The 15044-nt window shown below is 43.9% G+C and overlaps 1 protein-coding gene across 2 annotated transcripts in view; it reads right to left on the reverse strand.

Moving 5' to 3' along the window:
* The window catches only part of TTC29 (tetratricopeptide repeat domain 29), a 1214048-nt gene that overhangs the window by 398909 nt on the left and 800095 nt on the right, over positions 1-15044 (reverse strand). The window lies entirely within an intron of this gene.

Here is a 15044-nt window from a genome sequence, read left to right on the forward strand (position 1 = left end):
GGCCCCACCTACCTGTACAGTGGCATATCCTTTCATCCACCACCCAGACACCACCACTTTGCAGGAGTCCTACTCGCACACATGCCATCGTCCCATGCTAGCATACAACCAGATCATGAAGATGAGTGTTCTCTTACATCACTCCTAAAACATGGAGCGTCTTTCCACTCCACATCAGAGCCTCTTCCTCTTCCTCTTTTCTTGAATTCGCAAGAAGGTGAGGGCTTGGCTTTTCAAGTTAACCAACTTACCATAGTGAGTGCTAGACTCACATATTTGCTCAGCGCCAGCATACCCTTGAGAGTGATAATAATGCACTTTACAAATTATCATAACATAAGACCTCCTTGACCCATTCTACACAATTAACAAAGTGGCAAGTAAAAAGGTGAAAAAAGACTAAAAAGTAAGTAATAATTAAAATAATAAAAGTGCACTTGCACTTTACCCTACAATTATTCTATCCTCAGGTGCAGTGAGGTTTCATATGCACATGATTTTTTTGTCTGTTTAATAACCATCATAAAAATGTGTTTTGAATTGATAGATGCCCATCAGTTCAAAGTCCTTTTCAGATTGCCTTGGTTAACTTTATGTAATCTTTGGACTAATTGAGCTGCTACTAAAGTATAAGTGAAATGAGATTATTGGCACACTGCTTGTATGATGCTTTGTGAGGGCATTGTCCTTCAAAATTGTATAATCATCGGCTAGGTATTTCACTAGCCGATGATTATACAATTTCCCTACCCTCTTTTTTAGGAAGATTTTATTAATGAATGTGACATGAAAAAAGTAAATATGGTACTGCCACACAGAAGCTATGATTGTAAGATTGATTTGAAACCTGCTACTCAAACACCCTTTTGCCAAGTGCATTCACTCTGTTGGGATGGAAAAGTCCTCTGCATGGTAATGGAAGACTACTGCCTTCAGCAGGAGTTAAGCACGAAGAGTGCGGTGATGGCAACATACCTTGTTGTAATCAGGTCCTTTTTAAAATGTGTCACTGAAGTGAGGCCTACAGGCTCACTCACCTTTTTAAAGTTACGCTGTTGTGTGCTGTGCTCATCTTTGGCCTACATAGATTAGATGTGAAGCGCTGCGCAGGACAGGAGTGGTGATCTTACACTGGTTGTATGTGTGCCCGAGAAGGGCACAATACAGGATTAGAGCAGTACTGTGCAGATCATGCATGCACTGGATGTATTTGTACCTGTGAGTCTACAGTACTCAGAAGTGCACATAGAGTCAATGTGTGTGCTAAATATATGTGGGCCTGGGGTGGAACAAAAGATTGAGGTAACAGTTCTGGACTGTAAGTGTGCAGTGTACATACACTGAGTGCAAATGTGCCTGTAATGGTATGCTACATGGAGGACCATATTTTGGGAAGCCCAGGCCTGCCAGGTGACGAAATGAGGAGGAATTGGAATCCCCTAAGACTGGTTTGTGTATTGAGCATTCCTGTGAGCTGGGTGGGATACACAGGAGTAGGGAGAGACAGAGATAGAATCCTCCAGTGCACTTCAAAGGGTCCACTTTGATTCAGTACGAGATTATAAGGAAGGGGCCTGGACTAATCACAGGAAGGAGATCGGGCTGATAAGGGAATCAAAGATTAGGCTTAGGAGCCCAGGATGAATCTTTTGATGGACATATCATTGTAGCGGAAATCCAGGTGTAAACATTTGTCACTCCAATGCTCTGTGTTGCAGGACTATCGACTTCGGAGTCTCTCCTGCTTTGACAGATGAACTCTTAAAAACAAGGGAGAGGCAGAGTGCGTACTTCAAAAGAAGCAGAATCTCAACATACAAATTCAAAGATCCAAATCCTGAATCACATTTTGTACCTGGAAATGGATTTTAAGAAGCGGAGTTTGAAACAGAAAAAATTATCATCTGAAAAGCAGCTAGATGGGCTGTGTGAGGAGGGGAAACTCTTTAAGACTTCTGCCTGTGGACCAGCACTGGGGCCAAGGCCTGCTAGCCTCCCTCCTGGGTAAGGGGACATCACCCAGGCAAACCAAGACTACCTCCTCTCTAGTCTGGAGCACCAGCACCAGCCTGCTTGCCCAGGACAGTGTACCCTGTTAAGAAGAGGAGAACATTGGAAGGAGTGAGGTCCAGTGGGAAGCCTTGCCGAGTGGATTCTTGGCTGGTGCACTGATCAAGTCTGTATGCCAGGGGACAGCTTCCGTGAGGCTAGCAGTGGAAAGTGTGCTGTGAGAACAAAGCTGGTATGGTACAGTTGCAGTGACTCTACATGCCAGGAGGGGCTGCTGTGGAAGTTATTTCCTAATAACGGGGTTGAAGCCTGTGTGGAATTGTAGCGTAGACCCAGTGTGCTAGGAGGTACCACTATAGTACACACTGCCATGCATTGAGGTCCGGCGCCTGGATGACAGTGGCGTAGCAATCCTGTATGCCAGGAGTGGCTGCCAGAAATAATCATACTGTGAGGATCTGACCGAAGCACAAGAATTAAGAAGCTGTGATGATAAGTAGGTCATATGGAGTGTTGAGGACCTTAACCCGTGGACTCAGTGAGGACACTGTGAATGCATTGCCACATCCCTGGGACCCATATTAGGAGTATTGGAATCAGCCTCACCCGTTGGCAGCGCAGAACTTACTGTTTAAGAGGAGAGCAGGAACACTGCCGATTGCTGGCAGAGACACCTCCCACGTGCACATGACTCACTGAGTAGGACCAAAGCCTTGCGATTTCTGCAGACCCGCTGAGACGCTTCCTCTCTCCTGGAGTGGGTAAATTGGTAACGGGTCTAACGGGCCCTGGGGACTCGCTGCTAAGACCACTACTGCGCCAAGACACTTTTGATTATTTTATAAGCCTTGGAGTGGACTCTTGAGTCTCGGCCTACTAGTGAATATTCCCTGGATGTGGCCACCAGTGAATGGAGAATAACCCCAGTCACATTGAGAGAAGGGTGTGGGACAGGGCTTTGCAAGTGAAACACTAGAGCCTAGACCTCAATGGAGTTGTCTATAAATGTCATAGCTTGCCTTTTAAAGTGTAGATCTACAAATAAAATAATTTTTCTTGTAAAAAGAAGTATTTGACTGGACATTGATCTATTGATACTGCTATGCGCTCTTTGAGTTATGACTAGTGTTCACTAATCTGTATCCATACTTTCACCGTGGGAGCCTTTGACTGCTTGTCAACAGAGTGTATAAAAAAATGGGGGACGTAGGGGGTGGGCCTTTCTCCACTCTTGCAAGAGAAGGAGGTCCAGCGTAAAGGGGCCTCAATAGAAGTATTCAAAAAATGGAATTACACTGTTCCTCAAGAGTCAGGGAATACAGAGTCCGAAACACTGGAACGAACTGTGCCCCAAACGGGGTCTGTGTTGGGAATCCATATGTTTGGAGAAAAGATCTCCGATAAAGTGCCCCTATTATAGGGAGCCCGTTGGGTATTGCACCGTCGACCCAAAGAGGAGCAGCCCAGATGATGAAGCATGACACCTGCAAGGGTGTGTGAGGGCATTACAATCCAACATATGGATTCCCAACACTGACCCCGTTTGGGGCACAGTTGGTTCCAGTCTTTCCGGACTCTGTATTCCCTGACCCTTGAGGAACAGTGTAATTCCATTTTTTGAATGCTTGTCAACAGAGTCAATTGCAAAAGGGGTACTTAGCCAAGTTGCTCAGGATCTATAGTAGGGTGACCAACGGGACATCAGGAGTAAAAGGCCTCAACCATCAAAGTCAGGCCCAGTAATCCCTGCATGCCCAGTAGCCCTTTGAAAGGGATTCTGATGCACTCACTGACTCATAAATGCAATATCTTATTCAATACTTATATTAAAATTTGGCTAGTGAATTTATTTTGTCCCCGCGGATCCTTGCTTAATCCTATTATTTCTTATGCCGCAAAAAGGGGTTGAGTGGAGAACATTTGTATACTGCATAGCTCTCCACAGAATCACAGTGGAAACTGTTACCCTCAGCCTTTAGTATTTGTTCTATTAGACCACATAAAAAATGCCAAGATATTCATGAAGTAGGATCTGAAATTAACTACCAGCCAGTCAGAGTTTGAAAGGGTGATGAATCAAAAACATCATTCCCCACTATGCTTGGATTGTTCAAATACTAGGCTATCTCTTTCGTACCCGACAATGCTACTGCAGAATTCCACTATACTACCGATGTGGTGTCAAGAAGAATTATTTGAAGTGTTCAGTGTTGCCTATTTAGATTATATTTTGATTTATTCAACACTTTAGAAACTTACAATTCACATTTAAGGGAGTTTTCCAATGATTTAGAGATCACTTTCATTTTGCTTAGATGGATTAATGTATTTATCACACTACTGCTGTAGAATTGTCAGGGTACAAAATCACAGCTTAGAGAACTAAGATGGAAGTAAAAAGTGTCAGTAATTGTTCAGGGGCCTACATCAATGTCAATATAGATTATTTATAGTTTTTAGACTTAGTCCGTTTTTATAGGTGGTTCATCATTTTGCTAAAATCATAGAACTGATTACCAAGTTGGACCAAAAACAAGCTGTTTTTGTGTGACCAGAAGAAGCCCATCAGGCATTTCATTTATTGAGGAAGCATTTTACTAGGGCTTGTTTTTTGCAACCTCCCATTTTTGAAAATCCTTCATTGACAAAAAAGCTTCCTATCATGACATGGGAGGTATTAAAAAATGGACAGCTTTGCCCAGTAGCTCAGTTTTCTACTACATTTTTACCAGCAAGTAAATTACACAATCACTGAACTCTTGCCCCATAAGAGACTTTTAAAGAGTGGAGAAGTCTTTTGCTGAGGGCTAAAAATACTATTGCGATATGCAATTGTTAGAAATGGGGGTCTCTAGTTGGCAAGGGCCTGCACCTTTTTCCAAGTAGGGACCCTTCTTCGTAGTCATGGGACGGGGGATTACCCCTGCTCACTTCCATGGTAGCTTGGCATGAACAGACTGGATTATCTCAGAGGCAGTGTGTGAGGATTTGTGCACACATACAGTAATACAGTGATAACACTACAAATGGACACCATACCAATTTAGAAGAATAAGTATTCTTTACCTAAACCAAAAAAAGATAAAAATGGCAAAACTCCACAATAAAGTGCTACAAATATGATTCTCAAATGGCAGAAACAGTTCTGTTCCAGGAAAATGTTGGATGCAACACTTTTACACAAAGTACCTTGGATGCATCAAAAAATGCAAGCAAAGAGGGTTGCAGGGAAGGTGATGCATCGGTTTCTTACACTCAGGGAAGGTGATGTGTTGGTTCCTTGCTCCGGAGGAAGTGATACGTCGGTTCTTTACTGCTGCGCAGGGGAAGTGATGCGTCGTTTCCTTACTGGAGAGGAGGTGATGTGTCGCTTTCATACTGCGTGGGGAGGTGATGCATCGATTTCTTACTGCGTTCCCAAACAATGCGACAAACTTGACGCTTCAATGTGATGTGTGACAATCCAGTACGATGCAATGTGTGAAGACCCGGGATGCGCTGCGATGATTTTAGTTGCGGCCCCTCAATGAGCTGGTTTCTCCAGAACATGGCCTGTGTCAGAATCGGCGTGGTGATCTCGGACGACGGAGATCGGTGCACAGAATTAGTCACAAAGCAGACACTTCAGGCGCGAACAAGCGCTACGTTGATTCTTAGTGGCGGCAATGGGTCGGAAAAATTCTCATTGCACCACTGCAATGCCTTGGAAACAAGCAATGCGCCGATTTTTACACTTCTTGCAGTTTCCAGTCCCAAAACAACCTCCAGAGGTCCAGAACACTGGCAGGCACCTCTCAGCAGATCGGAACTCCCAGCAAAGGAGTTCAGGGGGGACTAGGGGTGAAGTATTTGTGTCCCTGAGACTTTAGAACAGGAGGCAAGCTCTATTTCAAGCCCTTGGAAATCTTCCTCACGCAGGGAACACAGCACACAGAAAAGTCCTTCTACTTTCCTTCCCAGAAAGTAGCCACTGTAGGCCAACTCCAGACAGCAAACAGCAAAGTGGCAGTATTCCTCCTCAGTTTCTCCTGCTCTTCTCCTTGGCAAAGGTTCCCCTTGATTCCCAGAAGTCATCTAAAAGTCTGGGGTCTGGGACCCTCTTTTTCTAATAAACAATTCTTTGTTCTCTGTGGCAGAGAAGCTCTTTGCCCATCCAAAACCAGTTCTGTCCTCTCTGGTGCAGCTTGCTGGCTGGAGGTGGAGACAACATTGTCTAAGGCAGAGCATGCCCATTCAGATGTGAAAGAAATCTCCTACCCCTACTCTGAATGCAACCCAGGTCCTTTCAGCCCTGCCCTGACTCACCCTGGAAAGGCAAGACACACCTCGACCCCCCAAGTGGTTGTCTGACCAGAATGCACATGCCCTGCCCCTGTCACTCCAAAGCCAGACAGTCAATACACAACCTAGCAGAGGCACACTGGATGGTTAGGCAAGAAAATGTCTACTTTTTAAAAGTGGTATTTTCAAACCCAGAGTGTAAATATCATCTCACTAAAAGATGCATCTTAACATTCTGCGTTCAGATATATCAAACTTTATTCTCCTATCTTGTTCCCATGGGCAGGAATGCTCAAAAGATGTTATGTGCAAACTCCCCATTCTATCCCATGGGGACAGATAGCCTTACAATAGTGAAAAATGAAATTGGCAGTATTTCACTATAAGGACATGCCACACACATCAGGGCATGTGCTATCTTTCACATACACTGCACCCTGCCCACAGGGGTACCTAGGACCTAACTTAGGGGTGACTCACATGTAAGAAAAGGGAATGTTAGGGCCTGGCAAGTGGGTGCACTTGCCAAGTCAAAATGGCAGCACTAGACTGCACGCAGGCCCTGCAATGGCAGGCATGAGGCCTTGTTGGAAAGCTGCTTGTGTAGGTGGCACAATTAGTGCTGCAAGCCCACTAGCAGAATTTGGTTTACAGCCCAAGGCACACGCGGTGCACTGTACTAGGGGCTTAATAGTTAACCAAATAAACAAATCATGGAAACACCAACCCATAATAACAGTTTACAGAGGGGGCACTTGCACTTTAGCACTGAACAGTAGTGGCAAAGTGCCCAAAGTATCTAGACTAGCAAAAACAAAATCCATCACGCAGTAAAATAAAATTCAGAAGGCAAAGGCAAAAAATGCAGGGGAAACCGACACAAAGGCAGCCAGGTCTAACAACAATGATCACAGAATTTTACAGTTTTCAGAATTAAGTTAAAACGCTCTCCACTAGGCAACTCAGATGGACTTTGTTATTATCTGATTTTGAGGTAAATTACAGACGTGCTTAAAATTGGTAAAGCTGAAACTCTAATATGAGCAGATTATGTTGAAGGTGGAAATCAGTTAGTAGAGAATTCATCATTCATTTTGTCCTCAAAAACTTCACAAGATCATTACATTTCTTTAATTAAAGTAGATTCATTTTTGACAAAAAAACGAACAGCAAGACAAACCATAGACGATGAAGCTTGGTAAAAAGAGCAAGAATTTAGACGTGAAAGAGATAGACTCTTGCATCACAGGAAAGTCATATACTTACTTTCAGTTCAGTTAAAAAAACAGGTGATAAACTGGCTCTATGATTCAAGGGTGGTTGGATATCTCCGAATAATAAAGACTTTAGCAGCAGTAAGGAGATAGTTTTGGTGGTCAAATCTGTTCACTGATGTTACAAATTATGTAGGGAAATGCTAGATCTGTGCTCAGATTGAGAGTTCACATACTAAACCAATGGAGTTGTTGAGACCTTTACCTGTTCGGCCTGGGATACAGTGTTGAAGGTTTTGTTTGTAGAATTGACCAAGAGCCAAGGTTGCAAAATAATTCTAATGGTGGTAGCTCATTTGAATAAGATGGGTCATTTCATATTCCTGCCTGGATTGCAGAGTTCTTAAGAGTTAGCATATATTTTTGCATAACACATCACTCTATTGCATGGTGCACCACAGGTTTGGGAACTGACAAAGGGTCTCAAGTCACAGGTGAGGGACCGCCACGAGACCAGTGTGCTGATGAAGGAAGAGCGAAATTGCCCTCCTCATACTAGAACAACATTACAGCACCCATCATATGAACCCACAACAGACAACCAGATTGGCGTTTTGAGAATGTACCCTTTCTCTGGCCGTATTTATTACGCTCAATAAATACAACATTAGAATTCAACAGTTGTGTTCATATTGCATAACATTTCCATATATTTACAAAAATTCATACAGTTTAATACAGCAAACTTTTTACTAATACAACTGATCTCCTGCTCACATATTCTCACACTCCATTATAAGTCATGATTGACCACCTCTCGGTTCCTAATGGCATCATTTACAAGGCAAACTATTCACTCACTCAAGACAGAGGGAGCTAGAGCCAGCAAGGCAGCTGGCCCCCCAAAACAAATCATGCCAGAGCAACCCAGTAAAGGGACACCCCCTGGCACTCAATCAGGGGGATGAGCCTGGGCAATTGGGCCATACCTTGGTCCCCTGTTGCAGCCAACATCCCCCCACTCCCACGGGGCATATCACGGGGTACCCCCTACGGCCAGGGAAAAATTTTGGTCGCGGATGCCCCCAGCCCTTCACCAATGACAGTGTCACCCCTGCCCCGGGTTATTAAAAAACCAACAACATCTTGAATCCGCTTGCGCTTAGATCTGTGATGCCCCACGTTGGCAACCCGTTTTGTGGTCAAAACAGGACTCCTTAACCGCCACAGGAATGGATGGTTCCCCAGAGTCTCTCTCGCAGTGGGGGCAGCGTGCAATGGTAATTCCCAGGGGCAGGCAGCCAGGCAGGCAACAAGGTGCTCCTCAGGCTGATTTACATCCTTTTAAGCTGTCCTGCCGACGCCCCTGGAAGCCGCCCAGGCAGCCTCGTTGCCCACCCCAGGCAACTAATCGTTGCCACCTGCGGTAAACCTACCTGCAAAAATGTGAACCTGCGGCCATCGTTGGGCCGCTGCCATTAACTGGTCCATACCAGCCTGCACCTGTCTCCAGGGCCTGCGAGGGGGGCTGCACCCACTTTGTCCATTTCCAAAATGTTGATGTGCCTTCTGTAAAAAGCTAGATATACAAGTCATCTGTCCAACAGTAACCCTTCTCAGATGGATGAACAATCCAAAAGGTTGAATCAATCTGTTGAACAGTATTCACGATATAAGCCTTCCAGCAAGAGGAGCATTGGAGTAAAATGCTGTGCTTAGAAGAGTTAACATATGATGTCACTGTACATTCATCTAATGGAATGTTACCTTTTCTTTGCATGTATGGCCAGGATACTCATACATTTCCTGTGGATCAGACCCTGTCTACACCAGTGCCTTCTATGAAAGAACACTTAACTGAGTTGATGGACATTCAGACATCCGCACAGAAAGGTTTGGAAATATATTCTTATTGAAAGAGAAAGCAACCAGCCCCAGTATGCTGTAGGTGAAATTGCACGGCTACGCAAAATCTTTGCATTTAAAAAAATCTCCAAATTGCAACCTAAATTAGCGAGTCCATTTATGATTGAACAAATTGTTACTCCAGTAACTAAGACTGAAATTACTTTAACTATGAAAATCCATTTAATTTTGTTGAAACCTTTTTCTTTGAGAACATGTCTTAAGTGACATTCTCTGCCAATTCAGGTGAATGCGGAATTAATCTAAGGTACACACAAGGTGTGATCATGGGAAACAACTTTTATCCTTTATGCCTCAGTTTTGTTGCAAGAGTTTTATGCAAGACACCCTGACGAACCAGGAGTTCCTCCTTCAAGGTGGCAGCCTTTAGAGGTGTCGGCAGCCCATTATAAGGAGCCATGACTGAAGCTATGGCTTACAACCCAAGACTCATCAAACGTGGGGTAGAGATGCACCAAACCGTCTCACATTTAATTCATCTCAGAGAAAAAAAGGCTGGTGGCCTGTGCACTGTATCGACGCTATCTGGAGAGAGGATTTACATGCATGGAGCATGCATGATGCAATAGCGCTCCAACGAAGAACTACATTTCCCAGATGCCCCTCAACTTCCATGTAGTTGTGGAGATGAGGTGGCCACCTCGACTAACCAGGGCTCTTTTCCCCATACCCAGTCCCCCTCCCCCGGTATAACAACTCGCAAATTTCCCTAAAATAGACCCAGATTCTCAGCGTTTACTAATGAATCGCATCAAACCGGGCTCTCCGGCAGACCCCTGCCCTCCGAGGATCTTCCAAATGGCCCTTCCTGGGCTGGAAGAACAGATTCTTATGCTACTCAATAATTCCCTGGAAATCTGCTACTTTCCTGATAATCTAAAGGAGGCCAGGGTTATCCCCCTGCTGAAGAAGTCAGGTGCGGATGCTCCCACTCTTAAGAACTACAGACCTATCTCCCAACTCCCTTTCCTGGCGAAAGTGATAGAACAACATGAACTGAGGACACTTTTGACCTATCTGGAGGATCATCAGCTACTCCATGCACAACAGGTGGGTTTCAGAGCCCATCATTGCACTGAGGTAGTGATGCTGTCTGTTCTTGATAAGCTCAGAATTTTGGCTGACAGCAAAAAAATTGGGTGCCCTGATTGTATTAGATCTATCAGCAGCATTCAACACTGTTAGCCATAAAAAGCTGCTGTCCCGTCTTTCTGCCCTGGGAATCTGCATTGTAGCACATAAATGGCTAGAGTCATTTTTATTGGACCGGACTCAAAGGGTTCAGTTGGGTGAGCATGCTTCAGCTAAAGGCAGTATTACTTGCGGCTTACCCCAGGGCTCTGCATTGTCCCCGCTCCTTTTTAATATCTACTTGCAACACCTGGTGGAGACCCTGGCTCAAATGGACTACATGGTCTTCAATTACGCAGATGATACCCAACTCCTCATACGGATTTATAACTCTAGTCAGGCCCAGGAATCGGTGCAAAAGCTACTCAGACTCACAGTGAATTGGATGATGGCCAATTCCCTGAAAATAAATCCTGATAAGACTGAAGTGCTCATCATTCCCACAAAAGGCAGCCCTTGGTGTGACATTTTTGGCCACCATAACTGGGCACAGCCCCCATACCAGTCCCGGTCGTAAAAAGCATGGCAATAAAAATTGACTCAGAGTTGTCCATGTCTTGCCAGGTCACCACGGTGGTAGGAACCTGTATAGGGTTGATGAGGCAGCTGCGGAAACCAGCTCCATTTGTCAACGGCCTCACTACAGGCGTTTGTATCTGCCACTGTCATCTCTAGGCTGGATTATGGGAACGCCCTCTATATTGGCCTCCCCCAGAAACTTATTAGGAGACTGCAGGTAGTGCAAAATGATGCGGCCAGGCTCATTTTTAGACTTCCCAGAAGATCCTGCGCCACTCCTCTTTTACACAAATTGCATTGGCTCCCCAACAAACAGAGAGCTTAATTCAAAGGCCTCTGTATTGCCCACAAGGCAATCTACGGCCAAGCTCCAGTGTACATAAAAAAACGCCTGGAGAAATATGTTCCTGGCTGGACTCTGATCATCTAAGGCCTGCCGCCTCCTCCTTCGCCGATACACCACCAATTCCAAAGGAGGTAGAGCATTTTCTGTTATGCTCAGTGGCGTAACGATAAATGAGGGGGCCCCCCTGCCAGGTACGTGGAGGAGCCCCCTCCGGACTCTTATTAGGAGCTCTCAGGCCGAAGTGCAGCGCTGAGGGGGTCCCCTTGAGCTTGAGGGCCCCCCGGCACTGTGGGGGATGCGTGGGCCTGTGTTACGCCCCTGGTTATGCTCCCACAAATTTGGAACAATCTACCTGAGTACCTTCGTAGGGAACCGGTCCTCCCTACTTTCAGGAAACAACTTAAAACGCTCCTATTCAAGGAGACGCTAGCCACAGTATAATACACTGCCTGTATTACCAGTTGACGCCTGTGATTCTGGTCACTTTTTTAGCTAAAAGCGCTTTGAGGCCTGAAGGTGATTTGCGCTATATAAAATACATTTAACATCTTGAATTATTAGGTATAACTTTCTTCATGCCCCAAGGCCTATTTGCTGGACAACTGTGATGATATGTTGCTGCAACCCAGAACCTTGCTACGGGGATCTAAGAAGTCCTTTGTACGGAACTGTTGCTTCCCCTTCGAGTATTTTCAAGGGTATTGGGAATACAGATAAGTATTTTATAAGTTGAACCATGTTGTGAAAACAAAGCTAGAACTGTCCTAAGGCTGTAGGATTACTGCTATCACTTACAGTTATCCTGTGACAGAACTGGAAGGATTTTTCAGTTAAAAGTATGCCGCAAATGTTATGCCTTTTAATTATGCATAATATGTTCAGAGTTTCAATAATGTATGTATACAAATTGTCGGATTCGGAATTACAGGCTATAAATGTTTTTAAATAGTTTAGAGTGGTACAGGAGTCAAATAAAAATTGTATCTAATCTTCCACATGACTGCATAGTGATAACACTTGAGGTAGATATCAAATTCAAACAGAGACAGTAGAGGAGCACATATTTAGGATGCTCATCTCTTGTGTGTTTAGTTACTGGACTAGCAAATTCACATCAAAGTGCAGAGAGTTAGTGACCCAGACCTATCACTAGCGTGTATCCATTTGCTGTTACGATAGAGTGTAGGACGGCTGGAGTCAGTTACTAACATATCTCTTATTGACTTTAGACAACCCACTATACCTTGCAGACCTCAGTGCCCAGCAAATGAGACATATCAGATTGGTGGAATCCAGTGTCTCTGTTTTGTCTTTGATGCTGTTCCCTTTTGTTAACCACTGGTGCTGATATTCTTGCGTATGTGGTCATAAGCGGATGTGGGAAGAGACATAAGAGTGCATCACTCCTGTTGAATTTCAAGTACAAAGTTAGTTCTCTCTGACAACAGACTAATTGCCAATATGTAATCAGATTGCTCTGCATAAGTAGCGTTCCCCTGCAGAAGCATTTAAACGTAACTATATCAAAGGAGAATGGTGATTAATGAATCCTTCATGGTCGTTGCAATGAATGAGTGGAAAAAGTCACCAATGAAAATCAAAGTTTGTATAGTATTAACATGTGTAATATTAACAGCATTGAACATAACAAATACAACACTGCACTAGCAAAGAAGTGGGGGGCTTGAAAATAACAGAGACATATAGACAGTAACAGTCGCGCAAAGGCACACTGTTATTTGGGACTGAAGCAGTCCTTTATAATCTCTGTAAAGTATTTGATGGGAAGTTGTAGTGAAGCATCCAGTTCACATTTCTGCAAGCATTGAAATGCCATGATCTTTCACCTGGATTCTGATGCAATCTCTTTCTGATTGTTACCTTCATTTTAGCACCTCTTTGCCACGTAGACCAGACAAGTGGCATACTTTGAGTTTTGTCGACCTCAGACTTCAGCAAACTTCAGATTAAAACCATCTAGAGGTTTACAGATGCAAATCACGTATTGTTTGTTGACAACGGTCTGTGACATGAGGATGTCTAAGAGAGTCATCAGGGAGAGTTTGTGCACCACACAATTCTGTGCTACTCAGCCGGTGGCCATCTCCTGAATGGAATTGGTGCCCAACTTTATGAACGCAAGCCACCTTAGACTAAACATACACGTTGATTGAGAGGTATTAGTATACAAAATTAACTTTTTCTACAGAAAACAAAAACTAGTTATGTGGATATCCTCTCATGAAAGGACCCAGTGTAAATGTAAAGGGGCTGGTTATACAAATTGACCCTTTGTATAACAAAGACCAGTTATTTCTTCAGGTTCCTGTGAATCCTGTTTAAATCAGAGGATTCCTGTAAATATGTGAACATTTTGGTGATAACGGGTTGACATGGCAGTTGCATTAAACATAGTTTGAGATCTTTTAGAGCAATAATAGTAACTTTTAACCTTGCCAGCTACAGATGTGATGTGTCAGTTATGGGTCCTTCCCAACATAGCAATATTCAACTGCCATTTCTGCCTCACAGCATAACAATATGTGGAAAAGTTCTGGCAGGGCACACAATGTACTGCTGAAGAAAAAGAATATAGCAGGGATCATACCCTCTCCATCCTGAAATCGGCCTCCACCAATTTATAAACAGTACTAGGGTCGTATAAATAAGAGAACACAATATAAACTTTGAACATTGGGACATGAGGAATTCGTGCCAGATTTAGAATGGTGTGGTAACTGAAAATCCTTTGAATTTTGAAAGCAGAGCTAAATCTACAAGATAATTCACTGATGGAATGTATTCCATTATATAATCCCTGTGCTGAAGAAACCCCAGCCTGTGGACTCTCCCCCTAATATAACCCTTTTTCTAGAAATTGGTGGACTTTACATGACCTCCGAACTCTAAATCAGGCATCTCAGGCTCTCTTTCCAGACACATCTTTAGTTTTAAAGAAAAAGGGTCAGATGCTACTAGGTACAACAGAGTGCATGATTGACAGGAGATATAAAACAAGGTTATAATGTTAGACAAATATTAATTCCAGTTGCCACCGTTTTCTGTGTGCAGTGCACAGGTGCAACCTGAAGAGAACATTATATGGCACAATCGTTAAATCCATTCAACCAGTCCTCGGAGAGTTAAAACACATATTCGGAGACACATAACTATTTGGTCCGGAGAATGAAAGTGAAACAGTGCAGAATATTTGTGCATCTAGGTGGCTCCAGTTTTCCAGTGGGAAAAGGGGCCGGTTAACACCCTCATCCCTTGACAACTGTCCAATTATGGATACCGCACTTGGCCTACTGTTTGCAGTAGAAGTAATCAATAGAGGATGCGGTCGAGCGAACACAGATTTGGGTTGAACCAATGCATGAAAACTTAATCATTTACTCAGAGTGGAGAAATCAAACAGACCAGAGCAGAGGTTGCCTCTGAGGGGCTTGGTGGTCGCGCCCCAGGTTTCAGGGCTTGCCGTCAAATTATTTAGATAAATGAATTCGGTGTAAGAATGAAAGATCTGGGAGAATGTTCTAGAATTTCATGCATTGACATCAACGTTTTTACTCCGTAGCATTTTTTTTTTAGAGCAAAGAATGTATAATGTCTCA

The sequence above is a fragment of the Lissotriton helveticus genome, chromosome 2_1, assembly GCF_964261635.1.
Source record: "Lissotriton helveticus chromosome 2_1, aLisHel1.1, whole genome shotgun sequence".
Classification (NCBI taxonomy): Eukaryota; Metazoa; Chordata; class Amphibia; order Caudata; family Salamandridae; genus Lissotriton; species Lissotriton helveticus.